Source organism: Nothoprocta perdicaria, unplaced genomic scaffold (assembly GCF_003342845.1).
Source record: "Nothoprocta perdicaria isolate Ctin4 unplaced genomic scaffold, notPer1 scaffold_131, whole genome shotgun sequence".
In the NCBI taxonomy this organism is placed as follows: Eukaryota; Metazoa; Chordata; class Aves; order Tinamiformes; family Tinamidae; genus Nothoprocta; species Nothoprocta perdicaria.
In genome coordinates this window covers 450,248-465,998 of record NW_020454439.1, presented here as the reverse complement: position 1 = coordinate 465,998, position 15,751 = coordinate 450,248, and the positions used below count along the sequence as shown (strand labels likewise).

The 15,751-nt window shown below is 38.6% G+C and overlaps 1 protein-coding gene across 1 annotated transcript in view; it reads right to left on the bottom strand.

The window, feature by feature from the left end:
- The window catches only part of CNTNAP2 (contactin associated protein like 2), a 432,568-nt gene that overhangs the window by 24,706 nt on the left and 392,111 nt on the right, over positions 1–15,751 (bottom strand). The gene's annotated exons all lie outside the window — the stretch shown is intronic.

Genomic DNA, 15,751 nt, shown 5'->3' with positions numbered 1-15,751 from the left:
TCCGGCCGTGGGGCTGAGGGCTCGGCCGCCGTTCCGGGCACGTTGGAGCGGGAGCAGCGACGCTTTCTACATCCCCAGCCGCCGCCTCGGCTCTGGGCGCACGGCCGGAGGCAGGAAGGGAGAAGGGCTGAAGGGGTAGACGCAGCCCGTGTGTGGGAAAACACCCGCAGTTATCCCTCATACGGGACTGCAGAACAGTTGAGCGTGGACGGGACTTCTAGGGATCGGTCTAGTCCAGGCACCTGCTCCAGCAGGGTCACCCAGGGCACGTTGCACACGTGGCTTTTGAACATGTCCATGGCTGGTGACCTGCAGGTCACTCTTCCAGGCTGGGTCTGCTCAGTTCCCCCAGCCTTTACTCCTAGGAGAGAAGCTCCAGTCCCCCGGCCAGCTCTGTAGCTCTGCACTGGACTCTCTCCATGTGCCTCTTGGTCGGCGGAGCCCAGCACTGCACACAGCTCCCCAGATGTGGCCTCCCCATGGCTGAGGAGAGGGTCAGGATCATCTCCCTTGACCTGCCACCCAAGGAATGCACCCCACGGATGACTGGATCTTGTCACTGCTATCTCCCATTGCCCTGTCCCACTGCTGCTTCCACGTTGTGGTGGAGCCCATGTGGATACAGGCACTGCCTGGCTTCAGAAGAGGGAGGCAGCCAACACTGACTCACACCAAAACCATCGCTAGAGTCAGCAAAATGTGCTGGCCGGGACACAAGTCGCTGGGGCCTGCTTGGCTTTCTCTCCAATGATAAGGCACCAGAAGTGCATGACGGAGGCCAACAAATTTAGCACTTCACCAGAGATGTGCTCAAATCTAATTGCCATAATGGAAGGACCTGATCTTGGATGAGCCAGGATGGAGAAACATGGGACCTGATTCATTAGAGGCTCTATAACCTACAGTGCTACTGCAATGAAGCAGGAGATGCTGATACTGCTGACCTGAGCTAAGGACTCCATTTAGCTTGCAGGGTACCATATTTTGGGAAGGTCAATTTGCCTTACAATTTCAGTCTCCTGTCCCCATCCTGGAGCACAACAGATCTCACTGTAGGTTTTTATATTGTACAGAACAGTCAAAGTTCCAAATAAGCACTACTGACAGCTTCAGGTATTACTGATGCAGACACAGTCATGGTTACCATCTCTGCAGTAGTACAGGCAATAATATTTTTAGATACATTCCTGAAGGAAAGCGTTTTCTCCTCTCTGTATTTTTAGAGAAATGATACTGGTTTCCTTATAGAAACACTTTACATATTCTTAGGTTACTTTTCATTCAGTCTTTTGTGTGTTCAAACTACCTATTGGGAACAGTTTAAACCATGAATTTTAGGGTGTTTTTTTTTAATTGTATATTTTATTTTAATTCTTTTCTTTTTGTGTGTATGCTATGCCAGTAAGGCATATGATATATGTCAAGTATGTCTTGAAGAGTTTTTCCATAGCATTTTAACTATACCACCACATGTTATTGGCTGATTCTGCATATTTAGGGTTACCACATACTTTCTTCATCAAATCACTATGAAATGGTCACATATTTAACATTCTGTGATGCTTGAGCTAAAAGCTCAAGAAGGCTATTTTTTTGTTTGTTTTCTGAGAGAGAATAACAGCAATCATAAATATTTGACTGAAGGGCCTTTCCCATTTGGATTTCTTTAAATACATATGTAAAATGGAGGACTTCAACGCACAAAACTGTCAGTCACAGAGTGCTTAGATCTGAACAAAATATCTCTGTATTTCTGAATAGGCTGTCATCTGTTTAAATCAGTTGCCATCATAATTTTACTGAGGTCTGATATCTCTGGCAGTTCTAAAAGAAACTGGCTTTGATCTAATAAAACTGAGTACCACTCTGCACAGGCACGTGGTGTCCTGGGCTGTGTGTCTTTTTGACATGGCAAACTCATTCATCCTTATAGAGAGCTTCCTTGGTCCCTCCATGTGAGGCATGAACCTGCTCATTTAAATAATTAAAATAAAATGGTAAAACAGAAATCTCCAACTGGTGAATGGGAACCTGTAATAATTCTAGCAGAGACAAAAGAATTTTTTTGCAAGCAGTGGTTCAGCACTAGGTATTGCAGGTGCTCAGGATTTAACAGGAGGCTGAAAGGTCTCTCAGCATTGCAGCATGCAATTTAGAGACACTCAAGCTAAATTTAAATGAGTTGGCCCAAGTTCTAGAAGCAGTTTAGCTGCAGAAGAGCAGAGCTCTGCACAGGGTTTTTATTCCACCTCTTGGAAGTATAAAATAATAATTTAGTAGGAAAAGACATTGCCAGAATCAAATTTTAATTGCCTGTATTCATAAGCTCTGAGCCTGAGATATAAACAGAGGGAATGGAAAATTCTCACTTATAATTACATCCTTGAAAGGCAATTTACTTGACAGGAATGTTCATTTCTGGCTACAGTGTGTTGAGAGTAGCTTATGATATATGGTAAGGAAGAAGGATTGTTTGAAAAAATATCATTAGTGTATTTTTGTTAATAAATAACTCAAAACAGCATGATCTTTAATATATATGTCCCAACATGTATGCTAATAAACACCAGGAAAAGATGATGAGTTGGTTCTTATGTCTGTTGTATATGGAAAAAAACCTTCATTCTTGTTTCCTAGAGACTTAAATTTGGTTTGCATATGCTAGGATCCCACAAAGCCAGGATTAAAACATCACTGTATTATTTTTTTTTCCCCTAAAAATGTTACTGGCTATGACATTAGATAATTAGTTTGAACTTCATTATGATGGATAAAGATGAATTAATCACTGGACTGGAAGATGGCGGTTGCCAAGGGACCAGCAATCATAACCTGATTACATTCAATATGGGATGTACACACTGTAAAAAGGCTATCTGTCCATAGCCAGGGCGAATAATGAACAGCGCTGAATGGGAGGAGAGAAAGAAAAACACTGCTAGAAGAGGTTATTTAAGAATAGCTTATATTTCAAATTGCAAGATTCCACTCTTTTAGGACGTTATGTCTGTATCATACGAGAATGTGAATTCCTGTTCCTTTCTATTTAGGAAAAAAAAAAGAAAAAGAGAAAAGAGAGAAAAAAAAGAACCAAACAAAATCTAAGACAAGTGTTTTTATTTGCCTCTATTCATAGTTTGCTCTGAGAACTCTGGGAAGTAAACTGAAGAGATTACTGCCCCTACAGTGTTACTGCTAAATAACTAGCCCAATATCTGTTTTCAAAAAAGCAGTGGAGGAGATGAATATAGAATTCTATTACTAACAATTTAGCTAATGTCAACTAGTTTTCTTAGAAGGATGTCTTCTTAAAAACCTTTCAGATTTGACCTTGAATAAAAGTTTGGTCAAGCTCAATAACTGTTTAGATGCCCTACATTTTTGAAAGGGCTCTTTGCCTGAATATCATGTTTGTTTAATCACATTAGAATTACGTAATATCAATATAGCACAGGCTCAGTGAAAACAAATCATGGATTATAAGCTTTTGTGAAGCTCTGCAGAGATTAGTATCATGTTATTCAGCATATTCATGGATGGCCCCAAGTGTAAAAGCTGTGCCTGGTTGCACTGGTTGGCCACACAGAAGGTGAGACCTCAGAAATCCTACAGAGCACTTCGGGTGGCTTAGTAAGCTCAGCCTAGTCAAAAAAAATGCATTTTCAATATAGACAAATGCATTTCTTTCTTCTCAAAGAAGACTGGCAAAGTGCACAGAGTGGGGCGGAGGGGCTGATTCCTCCAATGTGATTTCTCATCTATTAGACATGAGACCTTGGTCTGATGGTCTAGCGAAAGAGAGGTCACACAGCCCTTGGATGTGTACGTGGGAAAAGGAAGGTATCAAGTCACTTTATCTAATTTATGAAGAAAAGAGTGTTTTAATTCCAAGAATGTACAAGGAGCTAAAGAGCTCTTTAACATAGCCAAGAAAGGCATAACAAAAGTGTTTTGGTCAGCAAAAGCCAGACACATAAGGGAAATAAAATAGGCAGTTTTCACAAGTGAAGCAGATGATTAGCTCTTGCAACAAGCTACCTAAGAGGGGATGGTTGCAAATGAAAGATGTGTGCCCTTTCTGGAGGAGGTGTTTCTACACAACCAGAGAGGCTTCTTTTCATTCACAATTCGGCAGTCCTTTAAGGCCTCAAATTTCAAGTCATGGACATTTTCTACTCAGTTTGTCCAACTGAGGGGATACATGACATATTTCGCTCAAGAAGGGTGGGAAGCTGGATAACACAGACGAAATTAAGGAGGCTGCTTCTGCCTATAATAGCAATTATTTCTTAATTAAGTATCTTTCTTTTTACCATTCTATTGGGATTGTTCTCTAATATCAGTAAGCAAACAAAGCTTATCCCATTGGAGGCACAGTCTGAGACTGGGAGCTTACACTCTAATCATGCACTACAGCAGTTTTTCTCCATCACTGTCCAGGTGAGTGCAAGGCCCTGCAAATCATCCTTTCCTCATCTGAAAGATCCTATGAATACTAACTACAAAAAAAAAAAAAAAAAAAAAGAGAGAGAGAAATATATATAATCTACAGAGAGAACATTGATCTTATAATGAAAAAGAAACCAAACTTGCTGTCTCAGTAAATCATTCTCTTAAGAAATCTGTGCTGCCAAATACAGTTTTTGAGGACATCTACTTTAAGTAGTCCCTCTTTTGTCTTAATAACACAAGGAGTTAATGCTGGTTCTACCTAAGTGACTGGGCGTATCACTGTAAAAGGTTGAGGCTCAGTGTTACACAGCATCATTTCTCACTTCAATTTTGAATAGTTCTGCTAAGCAGTGCCTTAGCATGAGTATTAGTTTTCATAATATCTCGTTAGGTTCCCTCTCACCGCCTCTGATGGCTGCTATAATTGAAGGGAGTGTAATTATTTCCAGGACAGGCAGCAAGTGCTTGCTCCTTTTCTGTCATTACTAGCTGATGAGCACCTGCCATGACCTCATGTTTTGTTTTGGTTCTAGATGCATATTTGGCTTTTCCATTAAATATTTGAATGTGAACAATATCACTTCACTTTCAATGTTATCTTGGCAACTCTTTCTTGCTACTGGAGTGTCAAGTCCTGTCTCTGACTGGTCCTTTACATCAGCCTCTTTAGTACCACTTGGGTGCAGTTCAAAAAAATGTATGTAAGTTTTATACCATCATGTATAAGGTGAGATCCCCCAGATACTTACAAAGACGTGGTCAGAAGATACGTGCAGAGGAACATTTAAATATAGCTCCCTGCCACAAAACCTCTGCATGCACACCTGAAGAGCTTGGACATAAACATGGCAAGCAAAGAACTAAATGCCCACTGGCTTCAGTTTTGAATGTGAAATCCTGACCCAGAATTGGAAAGCCTCCAGATCGCTCCCTCTGGTACTGTATAGAGTCACTGCCATCTGCCTACTAGAGTTGGAACTGTCATTTTCAACTTTCCTCTGAGCAATTAGTTTGTAGCGAGACATGTCACTTGGACTAGTCACTCGTAAATGGACATGATGGTATTTATGTGGCAAATTTGCACTTATTTAAGGAGATGTAATCATGGGATGAAATTCTACAGCATTGCCACTACCTTTGCTGTTATGAGTACAGAAAGCTGGAAAAATTAAGGAGATCTGTTAAAACTGATAACAAAAAATCTAAAAAGTGAGTCCAACTGATTTGTCTAAACTTGAGATAAACCTAAGTTTGGCCATTATCTCTTGTGAGAAGAAGAAGGGGGAAGATTAAAAATATAATCTTCTGTTTCACAGAATGAAAACAGTGATGTTTTACTCTAGTTCATTAAGTTAAGTAAGAATACACAGAATAGTTAGAAGTTAATAGCAAATAATTAAAAGTTAAAGCACGAGGTTATAATATAGGATGCTGAAAGTCTCATCCTGTTCTTGCCTGAAATACCAGAAGCAATCTCAGCATATTTAGCAAACATTCATATTTAATATTTTGCTGTACTCACTCGTAGGCTTCCTGGTTGCAAGCAAGTTACAACAGACCTTTCTCAGAAGCGCAACTTCACAAGGCTTAATCATATGATATATCAGCCTGGCTATGGTTCTCCCCAAAGGGCTGTCCTCAAAGTGGGATCTTCTTGGGCTCCTGGCTTTTAAACTTTCCTAAGAATCAAAACTCCTGTTGGTTCTGCAGTAAATTACCTTAGCAAATGCAACCTAAATATGGAGATGAGACAATACTAAGACAGACAACCCTAAACAATAAGCTCACATTCAGAAAGGTGCCTCTTGGGAGTCGTTTGGAAAACATTTACACTCACTGATATTTTCAGCATTTTTTTTTTCTTTCTGCACATGCTTATTTCAAAAGTCATAAGAGTAAACGCTGATTTTGTGAAAGAGTTGTGACCATACTAATACACATGGCCAAATCATGTTGCTCTTGGCATGGTAAGGACAAGCCTGGCACTAAATTAGAATTATTTGACAGAAGAGAAAGAAAAAAGTCTGATTTACAACATCTAGAAATTCTAAATCCTATATATCTGGACAGTGATCTATATAACTGGACGGTGATATAGCTAAAACATTTTGACTGGCAGATTCATATCATTTTTATTAGAGAATTTCAGAACTTCAAAGCACTTCATCAACAAGACTTAACAGCAGATTAGAAGAAAACAGAAATTCACCATCTCTTAAAGCTTGTTATCAAAGTTAGCTCTAAATTTTAGGTATTAAGTTAAATGGCTACGTTTAAAGTAGTGCAGAATACAACTCATATGTTCACTTCTATCTATGTGTCAGTCTATGAGGAACTGTTAAAACTTTAATTTCCACCAACACGGGAAAATGTAACACTCTCCTCTTGTTTCAAGAGTATACCTAGAAAACAAGGTTGGCACAATGGTTAAGATACTCTGTCTTTTGTCTGGAAAAGCTATGTACAAAGCCCGCTCTTGGATCAACTTGCTTTTTTTTTCACCAGTTTTCCATGTGTATAATGACATTTCCTTATTTTCTGGTTCACTGTGAAGATAAATACATGGACTTTGTAGGAGGGAAAGGTGCGCAGAAGGGGCCCATCAATAGTAATGACGGCCACCAGGAGAAGGTCTGAACAAAAAGCCCAGAGGCTGTGACATACCAGTGCTAAGAAGCAAGAGGCAGTTTGCCTCCATTACATCATGCCAACTAAAACCACAAGACTGTTCGGTTCTTACTAAGCACAAATAGTCATGAAAAACAGGGTGGAAGAGTTGGTATAGATCTTGCTGACTTACTTGCCCTCTTTCTCTGTTAGAAGACAAGACTATATGGAAGTTAACACTAAAATTGTCCTTGAGGAACACAATAGCTTTTACAATTTTAGTCTCCCAAATAACATGCCTTAATTCTTGACTCCAAAGATTATAAATTGCAGTCCTGAAATCAGATCATAGACTTGCACAAACTTAAATGACACATTCAGTCAGTGCCCTTTCAAATACATTGTCCACAGCTGTTCACAGTGAGTCCTGCACTCACACTGCTCTTCCAGAGGTTGCATTTCAATCTGGGTAATAAATGGGTAATAAATTTTCGTGCTTCCAAATTTTCCTGGCACCATTCAAAGGTCAAGAATAACTTGACCCTTTATAGACAAAATAAGTCTATTACAGGTTATTTTAGTTTTATTTTATGCCTTTTGAATTTTCTGACTCGCTTCCAAGTGAAGTGTCTACCGGCGACTTCAGACCAGTAGCCTTTACCATGCTGATTCAGCCTTCTTTCAACATATTCAAATATGAGAACTTGGTTTGAGCTTGGTTTGAGCTGTTCATGCACTTATTAGAACTCTAAAACTGAATTATTGTCTTGGCTGAAAGTCACTGTGTTATTTATGATCTAATCATAATCAGCTAAAATTGAAAAAAACAGTTATCAATGCAAACAAATATAATGAAGACATTTTGATGTTTCGGGCACATTTTGCCCCACATAGATATTGTCAACAATCGTTGACAACAACAGTACAAAAGTCAAAGACATAGATCAAATTGAGAAGAAAATTCACTTAATTTATCCATCTTATTCATCTGATTAATGATTCATTTTCTCTTCACAAACACCGTTTCCTTTATATGGGTTACAATTATGTCAGAAACCAGATGTTTCAAGAGACAAAAGCATCTATTTTCTATAAAAGAGACTAATGGGATATCCTTAATATAACACTCACTGCTTAGTTTGTCAGAAAATAACTTTCAGGAGCTAAAATAAATCAGCATAACTCTTCAAGACTAATTTTTTTTTTTGCTATTCCTTGCCACTGTGCTGTAGCAGTGTATAGAGGTAAATTTCATGCTTTCTGGGGCTTCCAAAAGCAGAGTAGAAGCAGAGCAGTGAATCTTGCTGAGTTTGTAACTCCTGGCAGAAAGAAATGCACAATGATCTACTTGGGGAGTGGTGTCTGTGTGCAAAGGTTGCATGACAGCTATGGTGCTTGGTTTAAAAATGATTTTAATTTTTAAAACTGTCCAAAGCTGTGACCTGAAGGTGCTTCTGTGTCCTCTCTTGCTTTATAAAGTCACTATCACCAAAATCTATCAGCCATTAGTTAGACTTATTTCCAAACTCTACTGTTCTTCACTGAATTTGTTTTTATTGTTTAAATACTCAAATATTCCCTTCCTGTTTTTTTTTTCCCCATACATCATCATTTAGTTACCACCTACATGAATATTAATTCCCTATAAATGAATTCAGATGAGCTTCACAGACGTGCTGTGATCATTAAAACACACCACACCCCTGTTGGAATAATACTCAAATTTCTCTGAAGTAATATATGCAATTAGTCTTCAGTTCATTAAGCTGCTACCATCAGAACATGACAGTCAAGAGCAAAGCAAGAACAATCCCTCTGTAGAAACAACAATCCCAATGTAGAAACTATTTGATAACATTTGAATATTTGATATTTCCATTATTTTTAAACTAATTGTATTATATTTATAATTATATAGTTAGTTTTAGTTAATTATATTAACTAAATATTATAATATTTAGTTTAATAACATTAACTTAATATTAATTAATTAATTAATATTTAATTAATTTAATATTAATAATATTAATTTAATATTAAACTAAAATTAAACTTTGAATGACTCTAAGATTCAAGTCAAACTGCAACGTAGTTTGGCTCTATTTAGACTGCATTAGGGTCAAGCATTAGAAGGGAAGATAGAAGGAAATGTAAAATCAAAGCTCCTACAGTTTCAATTTGAAGTCAATTCTGTTTCAACAAAGTATCAATCTGACATTTAGGGAAGGTCCAAATTATAAAGAATAAACAAGAAGAATCCTGGTAATGTTTGGTGCAAAAGCTACATCTGCAACATGCATAGCTTCGCATCATCGTGAGACCATTTCAAACTGGGGTGAAATTATTAAACATTATCTCAACATGATAACAGCTTAGAAATAAGAGATACTCCTATATACACTTAAGGAATGAAATCAGAGAATTTCATTAAATGGGTTGACAAATCCATGTCTTTATTGCACAGTGCACTACTCTGGATCACTTATCTCTCCAGTGTGTGTAGTATGATGCTACCAAGAGCTGTTTCAAGCCTGATGTTCCCCAGAGTGCTACACAAAGCAGGCCCTCTCTATGAAAAAGAAACGCATAGAGCCAAGAGAAGAGTAATCTGCAGTGTGTATTATAGCTCCTAATGAGACAGATATTTGGCAGAGAGAGAAAAGTTCGCTTTATGATTTTGCTGTTTTGAATCAGAAAAACTACAACACCAGGAATCTCTGCCTATGTTGAAAAGAACAGGATTAAAATATATATATATATTTTCCCTCAGATTAGAAGCTTAAAAAATGATGGAGTAAATTTTGTGATATTGAGGAACTCAATTTAATTCTATATCCTGCTTAGGTAAAATTTATCTCCAAGACACTGATAGGGAAAACTTAATTTGAACTGTACGAGGTTTACAGAGCTGCTCCTGGGCCTCCCAGCTCAGACCACTTTTCTTTGGTCAGCCAGAGGGCTACCCCTGTAATCGTGCTTTTGTTATTACAGGTTTTGCAGTTTTACAAAGACTGATGGCATGCTGCTATTTGAAGCCTTTTCTGATATTCTGGACCTCAACTCCAATGCTAGCAAAATAGGCTGCTTTTCTGCTACATCATTCCAGCAAATGCTAAAAGTTTACCTCAAAAGTGGGCTCAAATCCTGCCAGGCGGTCTCGAGCACTGTCTCTTCCATGCTATTTAACACATACCCCTCTACCTCCTACACATAGTAGAGGATGTGCTCCAGTATCACAATAGGAAATCAGGAAAGGGAAGAAGTGTGGAGGAATATTTTTCTTGTAGAGGATATAAAACTGATATACAATCACTATTTTTATGTGAAATGCTGATGTTCAGGCTGTGACTGCTACCCAATAGCAGTGATAGGGTGCCTCTGAACATAATAAATGAGCTAACATTTGCCAGGTCTCAAATTCAGGGTTGTTCTACAGCAACACATGATTTAGTGCAAGCACAAGAAACTCTCACCAGGGTATGTCACAAAATGTTATGTAGTTGATGAAGAAAAAATGTATCTGTTTTCCAACCTCGGAAACAATTGGAAGGGTAATCAAACGTCAACCCTAGAAGTATAAGCATTTTTTTCAACCACTTCCACACTCCACAGATAAAATTCATAGAGCAGAAATGCCTCTTGTTGGTATATCACAGCGTGAAGAGTGAATTTAATCAAATAATAATTGGGTACTGCAGTTCATTTGGAGTGTCTGAAGTCTCTTGACAAAAACACGAATGCTGCTTCTCCATGTGATGAAGAGATTTATTTCCTGATGATTTGAGTTTTTTTTCCCCTTGAATGAATGCCCTTTCAATATCTAAAGCAATGCAGCAATGATAAAAAAAAAAGGATAAAGCATTAATTAGGACAAGACACCAAAGACAGGGAAATCAGATAATTAAAATGTGATTTTCTTGTAAAAAATGAACATTTAAGACATTACTCTCTTCATTAAGGAATGAATATAATCATTCCAATCAAAAGGATAATCTTGAAGAACATGACAAAACATTAGATCCAAGGCAGAGATCCAACTAGAACATGAGATATTTAATTAATATACGCAGACATGTAAGAGATGTAAAAGCTCCAGAACAGAAGAATATTCATATGAGATTTCACTGTAACATGCAAAATGCTGCTTGAACTGATGAAGAAACCACAGTCTTTATTAAATCTGTGGCATGCACACATTCTAGGAGAAAATCAGTTTTCTTCTATGCGTGCATCTGCTAATATATCCATCATATATTTTAATTCATGATTTGGGCAAAGCAGAGGTTGACTTCATAGGCACTAGGTTGTCCGAGATTTTTGAATGCTAGGCAGCCTATTTAGCAGGTGCTGGGTTGCACAATGCTTGCGAGTGAGCATAAAAACTTATAAAAGGTGGACAAAAGGATGGCCCGGAAAAAAAAAAGTCATCACCAAACTGTTTAAAAGGAACTGAATGCTGGCACAAGAAATTCACAACATGCACCTTATTTTGATTTTTTTTTTTTTAATACTTGGGATTTTAAAGAATGATGTCTTTTGAGAACTCCCACATTTTAAATTATTGTTGTCTTGATTCTTTTTAAATTATTATTGAATTAATTCTTTCTTCCTCACTTTCATGTCATTATTATCTGAGGAAGTTAGATTCAGGCAGCAGTCTACAGAATAACAGTGAATACTACCTTTCTAGCTTACTAGCTTTCAGGCGTTTATTTATATGTTTTTTGAGAGGACTTGCTCATTTGCCTGAATAGCTAGGAAATTGACAGCTGGTTAGTAAGTCTGACAGTTCCTTAAAAGGCTGGTGAACGTGGTTGTTAATCAGCTAAATAGCAAAGCAGCAAGGTTAGTGGTTAGAGCAGAGGACTTCCAGGCAGATGGTCAAATTCTGTATCTCACTATAAATGTAGCATGGAAAAAAATCACTCAGTCCTGGCCACTGGCTTTTCCTTGTGTAAAAGGGTGGGTAAAAAATGCACTGCTATCTTTGTTTGTTATACTGAAGTCCTGAGATGGGAGGTGCAACAGGATGGAAAAGTGCCAGCACAAAACTTCACACATTCAGCTTAACGTGTGTGAAACCAGCACAAAGCAAAGCCAAAGTGTCACGTGCTTCACTGGAGCTGTTGCCACACATTTTCATGGAAGATCTGAGGTTTATTTGTGAGCAGACACATCCCAATGTTAGATATTATTGGCTCTTCATGCTGTGGACAGTTTTATTACATTATGTTTAGGTGCCAGCCCACAATAATTAAGAAGGAACAGATGGGAGGGGTAAAGACATATTGTCTCTCAGCCAGGCACACAAGAACTGACAGTTTCCATGGACTATCCTCCAAGGACTGATACTTCGAGTATCAGTAGACAAAAATGTAGATAATCCTAGATTATTTCCAAGTTTTCTGTAATGTAATAAGCAAGACTTGAAACCTCTATTAAGCGCTCTCCTACCTCTGCAGAAATCTGCAGCAGTTTCCCAAGCTGTATGTTGGTCCAAGCTGGCAACACATGAGCAGGATACCCATATTTGATCTACAAATCCACATCTGATCTACAAATCTGTCTATCTGTCACTACCCAACTTTTTGGCTTATCAGTTCTGCTGCTTTGTCACCAGAGCTTTGTGCCTCATTTGTATTTTTCACATGCCTTTCAGTCAGTGCCTTCTGCTCTTCCCCTTTTTCTCTTGCACCAGACACACTTAGCCTTGTCTGAACCATCAGTCTTTGAGAAATCTGAATGCTCCTGAATTGTTACAGCTTTGTGGCACTTGGGCAAGCATTTGTCACTGGATCTCTTGGTGTGATAAAAAGTGGATCTTGCTGGCAAACATGCTGATCAATATTTATAGCTGTATCTCATAGCAGATATCACAGTTTAGGTACATGTTGGTATTCCAGGGCTCAACACCCATCTGGATACTACTCTCCTGGTAAATTTCCTTATTTCCTTACTTAGGGCACAAATTATGACGTCAAAAGCTTTGTAACAGTGTTGCAGAGGTACTTGCCTTTTCCTTTGCTATATTGCTTTTAATACTTCCCATCTTCTGTCTGATGTACCTCATTGGTTGCTTAGAAAAAACTGCTTGGGATCTACTTGCCCCAGCTGCATATGTGCCTCCAACCAATTAGTATAAAGACAATTTCAGGAAAAAGAGAGATTAATCAAGAGAAAATTATGTTGTTTCATTTTGCCCATGGTAAAACAATACCCAGAACTGTTATCTTAATGCCTCCATACTTCAGAGCAAAGAGTTTGCCATGGAAAGCGTCCCAGCACTGGGAATATGTTGCTTTATTCTCATAGGAAGGAAGATGGTCTAAGCAGTTCACAATAAGTTAATACTCTTTTTTTTTTCTCTCAAAACATAAACATTTCTAACAACATGCACACCATGGAAAAGTCATGAAAATACAGTAGGAGTAGAGGATAGTTCAATTCTCTGAAATACTGTGATGAAAAGCACCTTACTAGCTAATTCCTAACAGGGGAGCAAGAAGGAGGACAGATCCATGTCTAAACACAAAACGGTTGTCTCTCAAGCTCTCCATGTCTCCCTCCTCTCCCTCACTCTGAATAAAGTGGATATGTAATGCAGCTCTCACATTGCTCATTTACAGCAAATGAAAGATATTTCCCTGGGATGTGGACTGATCACACCGATTCTAGGAGAAAAGGTCCTTTATAAAATTAACACACTGGCTCCCATGCACTCCTCAGCAGAGAGCAACTTGCAAAGTGCAAGATCCAGTTAGCAGATATGGTGCAGACTTAGCTGTTATCCTGGCATTCCTTCATTCCTAGAGGGCAGGTATTATAAAGTTAAGATAACAGGTTTATGCAATTAAAAATGCTCTGTGATTTGAAGGAAAGAAATCTGTGGGCTTGGGCAAGCTTGCAGGGACTTCTCAGAGAATGGTAGAATTTTATCTACGGGATAGAATTTATCTACCTATTCATAAAGGCAAAGAAAGCCTCAGAATATAAGTGGTCATAGAAATATCATCTACACTGTGTTTATCAGCTCTTCAACCACCAGCAAAAATTTATTGAGAAAGAATGCCTTCACTGGAGAAAAACTGCATCTGGCCAGTGCTGGAGAATGACTGAATAGCACCATTTTCTGGATGCAAAGGTCCCAGCTTGCCTGTAGATGAATGTGTATAGGTAATAATTTCAAGAAGAGAGAGAATTATTTGGAAGATAATTTAAAAGAGCACTTGCTGTTAAGGGTCGTATCCAATTCTTTTTATGATAGTAATATTTCAGGAAAATCACTCCTTGTATTTTTTGACACAAATTTTGCCAAACAAAACAGGAACAAGGATGATCACAAAACCAAACTGTGCATGAGGTAGTTACAATGCATGAAATCTGTCCTGTACTGATCCAGGAATGTTGCTTATTTTATATCTTTGCTACAAAGGGAAGAAATGACAGTAACAGTATAGTGCTGTTGAATGCATCAGCTAGGGAAGTATTGCGACTGTGAGAAGCAGCCCATTTTTTTTTTTCCTCCCCAGCTGTGTCCCAGGTGGTATAATGGCCATTTCCAGGTTTCTTTCAAGATGGAATTTGGGTTCCAGCAAGAGAGGGAGCAATAGTGACTCACTAGCCACACCTGGAAGGTGCCATGGGACAGGGACCTCCCTGTATCCATTTTGCACCAGCACCACCAGTGCTGAGCTGCTTCCACACTCCACCTCTTGCTGTTTTCTTCCATGAACTGCTCCTTGTTGTAATCTCCTTGGCTAATGTCCCCCTTCTCACATCACCGTATTCTCTTCCTTGAAGCATTTTACATACTGCATGAAAGCAGAAATCCTTGGCAATTATTTATTGCAATTTAAAACCTAGAATTTTTGCTGGAATATGGCACCTGCTCCTTTTCTATGCACCCCTGGAACATATGGCATCAACTTCTAGTAATTTAGACAATTTTCCTTGCTTTATAAGAAAGTAGACAGCCTTGCCTCCAAAAGAAAGTAGACAGCCAAAGCAAAATTGCCTTGCACTGAGGACAGTCAGTTTGATCCCAATGAATATTTAAGTGGAGAATATACCAAAATTTGTGGTAGGAAAAAGAAAATTTAAACCATCTCCATTCATCATCCCTATCACTTGATATTTCCTATGGATGGGATAAATGTTTTTCAATTAGAATGATCTAACATGGTAAATGTTCACCTAAATTCGCTTGTGTTCACCTAAATTCTCTTGTAAATACAGAGCCTTGCTCTGTATGTTTAAAAATCCTTTCCTTTTACCTTTTACACAGTTTAGTCTTTGTAATATGAACCACTAATCAACATACAGAATGCATTCAAGTCCTTAAATTGCGAAGAGGCAGGTATTTACAGAATCTTGGCAAACTGAAATTGTTTTAGCTACTGATTCATATACACAAACATTTCCTATTTTCCTTGCTCAATGTGTTCAAGATGTTCCTTTGGGATCCTGGCCTGCATCAGGAGGAGTGTTGCCAGCAGGTCAAGGGAGGTGATTCTGCCCCTCTCCTCAGCTCTGGTGAGGCCGCACCTGGATTACTGTGTGCAGTTCTGGGCTCCCCAGTATAGGAGGGACGTGGAGCTTCTGGAGAGGGTCCAGAGAAGGGCAACCAGGAAGATTAAGGGAATGGAACATCTCTCGTATGAAGAGAGGCTGAGTGAGCTGGGCCTGTTTTCTC